The sequence below is a fragment of the Portunus trituberculatus genome, chromosome 3 (assembly GCF_017591435.1).
Source record: "Portunus trituberculatus isolate SZX2019 chromosome 3, ASM1759143v1, whole genome shotgun sequence".
NCBI classification, from domain to species: Eukaryota; Metazoa; Arthropoda; class Malacostraca; order Decapoda; family Portunidae; genus Portunus; species Portunus trituberculatus.
Window position 1 is genome coordinate 7,170,255 of NC_059257.1, and position 5,000 is coordinate 7,175,254.

The following is a 5,000-nucleotide window of genomic DNA, read 5'->3' on the forward strand; positions in this document are numbered from 1 at the left end:
TTCTCTGTCTCTTCTTCTTCCTATCTGTCTCTTCTTATACCTATTACTTCTCTCTAGCTGTCTTTCTTCTCTTCCTATCCTTCAGTCTCAGCTATTTCTTCATCTCTGTCTCTTTTCTCTTCCTGTCCTTCAGTCTTATAGCTATTCTTCTTCTCTACCTCTCTTCCCTTCCTATCTTTCAATCTTATAGCTCTTTCTTGTTATTTTTTCTTACTTTTTTTTTACGTTTCCTCCTTTTTTATGTTACTTTTCCCTGTTACTTCCTTTCCTGTTACTCTTTCCCTGCTACTACTTCTTCTGTTACTTTCTCTCTCCTCTTACTCTCTTTAATTTTTCTTCTTACTTTTTATGTTACTCCCTGCAACAATCTTCTCGTCCAGTTGAACCACATAGGGTGATGCGAATTTGCAGTGCCTAACAGTGCCTCGAGGGGAAAGCGGGTCACACAGGGCCACTAAATTAGACCTGGCATCTCTCCAGCCACACGCCCTTTGAGATGCGGTAGCGGGGTTGTGGTGGTGGTAGTGGTAGTGGTGGTGATGGTGTGTGAGCTTGGGTATGTTTGGTTTTCTGTGTGGTGATGGTGGTAGTAGTGGGTGTTGTATTAGTAATTGTGGTTAGTGGTGGTGGTGATGGTGATGGTGGTGTGTGAGACTTGGTATGTTTTGGTGGTTATTGTGGTGATGTTTAAATAGTGGTGAATAGTGGTAGTGATGGTGGTGGTAGTAATATAAATGCATTAATAATTGTGGTGAATATTTGTGGTTACGTTAAAGTTAGATGCAAGTTATGAGTCATCTTTAACTTCATAATAGTAGTAGTAGTAATAGTAGTAGTAGTAGTAGTAGTAGTAGTGGTGGTTAGATAGTGGTTTGTATTTATTGTGGAAGGTTGTGGGAGTTAGTGGTGGTGGTAGTGGTGGTAGTGGTGGTGGTGGTGGTGGTGGTGGTGGTGCCAAGGTTATGAAGCACTTCCGTAAAGGGGAGAATATAGAAGGGGTAGAAGAAGCTGTGTGTGTGTGTGTGTGTGTGTGTGTGTGTGTGTGTGTGTAAAGATAAAGACACATTAGGCTTATAGATTATGCTTCCTACATCACTTCCTCTCTCTTCTCTTGTCCTATTTCACGTTTTCTTTTCACCCTTCTCTTCTTTCTCCTCCTCCTTCATTCCTCTCCTTCATACTTCCTTCATTCCATATTTCCCTTCATTCCCTTTCAAAACCTCACTTCTTTTCATTTTCTTTTCCTCTCCTTTCACATTCCTCTTTTTCGTCCCTTAATTCTCTTCGTTTTCATTAGCAATTCATATTTTCCTAACCTTTCCTTCACATTCCTCTATTTTTTTTTTTTCCCTCTGATTAATTGCTTTCCTCCCTCTTCCTACGTTTCTCTCCTATTTTTTCCTCCTCTACTCGCTCTTCCCCTCTCTTTGCTATTTCAGTCATCCTTCCTCATGTCCTCCTGCCGCTTCTCTTACTCCTCATCGTAAAATCCTTGTCAAACTACCAGAATCTTATAAAAGGACAGAAAGTAAGAGAAAAAAATAATATGATAAAAAGTGACTGAAAATATTAAGGGAGAAAGTAACAGGGAAAAGAGTGACTTAGATATTGAATGCTTCTTTGTTTCCGTTTCGAATCTAATCCCACTTGATCATTGTTAGTCTTTTCCCTAAGCCCCTTCAGTACCATGACGCGTTTCCACATTCATTCTGCTTACGATTTGGTGGTTTTATACAGCTTCACAAACTTATGTGGGGGATTAAAATAGTAAAGACTGTGGCTATTAATCTTCTGACCTCCGTACACCCTTCCTGATGTCAATAAAATGGTCTAATCGCACACAAATTTCAAGATAAAAAATGTGTAGCAGTATTGAAGGGTTTGAAATAGTGAAAACTCTAGCTATTAGTCTTCAAACCTCCATAAACCCTTCCTGATGTCAATAAAATGGTCTAATCGTACACAAATCTCAATGTAAAAAATATGTCCCAATACTGAAGGGGTTAGAATAGTGAAGACTGTGACCATTAATCTTCTGACCTCCATGGACCTTTCCTAATGTCAATAGAATGGTCTAATCTTACACAAATATCAAGGTTAGAAATATGTCCCATTACTGAAGGGGTTAGAATAGTGAAGACTGACCAATAATCTTCTGACCTCCATGGACCTTTCCTAATGTCAATAAAATGGTCTAATTGTACACAAATCCCAAGGTAAAAAATATGTACCATTACTGAAGGGGTTAATAAAATCACTACTGTTACCTCATGCATACTTTTTTTACCATTTATTTCTTTTCCTTTATTTTTCCTTCGTTTCCGAGCATCGTAGCTTAAAAATTCAGTATGGGGTGAGAGAGCACAGGTTTTCAGAGGAGGTGGCTGTGGTGGGCGGCTCCTGACCGTCTTGGGAGGCTGGTGAGGAAGAGGAGAGTGTGCAGAGAGGTCTGGCACGCCCCATGAACTTGATTGTGGGAAAACCCGTATGTGTAGAGAAGCGTCGAGTTGCTGGGATTGTGTGACTGATTGTGTAACTTCTCCTTATGGCAAGTTGTGATGATTGTTGTTCGTGGTGAGTCAATAGGGAGCTTTAAAAGATGAGATAAATGTATAGACGGGGATGATAGATGGAATTAACCCCTTCATTACAGGGACGCATTTTACTATGAGTTTTGGGTTGGATTAGACGATTTTGTTTACATTAGGAAGAGTTTATGCAGGTCAGAAGATTAATGGACACAGTCTTCACTCTTTCAATCCCCCACATAAGTATCTGAAGCTGTATAAAGTCACCATGTAGTAAGCAGAGTCAATATGGAAACACGTCATGGTAATTGAAGAAATTGAAAGAAGATTAGATAAGCTTATGGACCGGTATGATAGATGAAATTAAGTAACCTTGTGGGCCTAACAGTCTCTCGCAGCCTCACTCATTTTCTTTTGTTCTTTTATTCTTGAGAGGGAGAGAGGAGGGAGAGGGTTCATAAAATAGGGTTCTAAATGAGCGGAACAGACTTAGAGAGATTAAATCGTTTCAAGAGGCGCTTCAACTCTTTCACTGCTACACGAAACAATTAACACCGCCAGGAGGAAAGCGTGACGTCTTTATAAACACGTACAGAGAAGATACCGTTGAAAAAGATCACATTTTGCATTTATTTCCCATCTGGCTGTGGAACAAGTGAGAGAAGCAGGCAGGAAGCTACAAAGTTTACCACGAACATTGGCGAATGATTGAGATTGCACGAGGGAGGTGGACAGAGTAGGAGTGAGAGAAAAGAGTCTTGAGAAAAGAGAGGGAGGAGGGAAGATAAAATTAGCGAGATCAGAAGACCAGTGAAAATAGCAGTAGAAGTCATGGAAAGATTCACATGTATAGTTGTAATTGAGGCAAACAGTATGAGTTATTCGAGATCATAAGAGCAGTTAGCATGAAAATAGCTATAGAAGAGTGTGAAAGAAAGATTTACCTGTGTAGTTATTATAATTGAGGTAAACAGGATGATTTATTCGAGATCAGAAGAGCAGTTAGCATGAAAATTGCAATAGAAGTCAAAGAAAGAAAAATTTACCTGCTTAGTTATTATAGAGGTAAACAAGACGAGCAGTTGGCGTGAAAATAGCGTTAAAAGTCAAAGAAAGGAAGATTTACCTGTTTAGTTATTATTGAGGTAAACAGGACGAGCAGTTAGCATGAAAATAAGAATAGAAGTCAGAGAAAGAAAGATTTACCTGTTTAGTTATTATTGAAGTAAACAAGACGAGCAGTTGGCGTGAAAATAGCGTTAAAAGTCAAAGAAAAGAAGATTTACCTGTGCAGTTATTATTGAGGTAAACAGGACGAGTTATACAGCTTTGGCATCTCAGTTTCCTTGGCTTGTATTGCGCTGTGTGTCCGCGGCGTGACTCTCTTGGCTCCAACGGTCACCAGCTGTCCCTAATACCTCCCATACCTGTCCCAAGTCTGCAGGTGATGGGTGTGGTGAGAGCAGGGATGGTGATGGGGGTAATGAAGATGTTTATGGTAAGTTATAGTGATGGTGAGAGTGAATGCGCTTGTTATGTTATTGGTGATGGTGAAAATGCAGTTATAGTGGTGATGGTGATAGTGAAAGTGGTGATGATGATAGGGAAAATACTTGTTATATTTAGGTTAGTGGTGATGGTGATGAGAGGAGGAAGATGAAGAAATGTGACGTTACAAATAATAATAATAACTAAAATACCTGTAATATTTAAGTTAGTGGTGGTGGTGGTGATGAAAAGGAGGAGAGGAGGAAAACAAATCACGTTACAAATAAATAATAACAAAAATAAACAGTTTGAAGAGAAAGACAGGCATTAGACACCTACATTTTGGTGATGAAAAGAGAAGAAGAAAATTAGCTACATTTTGGAGATGAAAAGGAGGAAAAGAGGAAAATATTGAAGTTACAAATAAATAATAATAGAATAACCAGTTTGAAAAGAAAGACAGGCATTAGACAGCTACATTTTGGTGATGAAAAGAAGGAAAAAAAAAGGAAAATTATTGACGATACAAATAAATGATAATAAAATAGACAGTTTGAGTAGAAAGACAGGCATTAGACAGCTACATTTTGACGATGAAAAGAAGGAAAAAAAAAGGAAAATTATTGACGTTACAAATAAAATAATAAAAGAATAACCAGTTTGAAGCGAAAGACAGGCATTAGACAGCTATATTTTGGAGATGAAAAGAAGGAAAAAGAGAAAAATAGATATGACGGTACAGACAGATAGTGACAGAATGAATAGACACAACATAACTCCAATTTTACAAGACAGGACAACAAACAGGTATTGAGAGTCACAGATGAGGCAATACTTACTGGGACAACTCTAAATACAACCACATTTTGAAACACTCTTGCTCACTTCCTGTAGAGTAAATTACACGCATTTTTGACTGTTTTAATGTTTGCAGTGACAGAGTAAACGAAATGCAAGAAGAGAGAGAGAGAGAGAGAGAGAGAG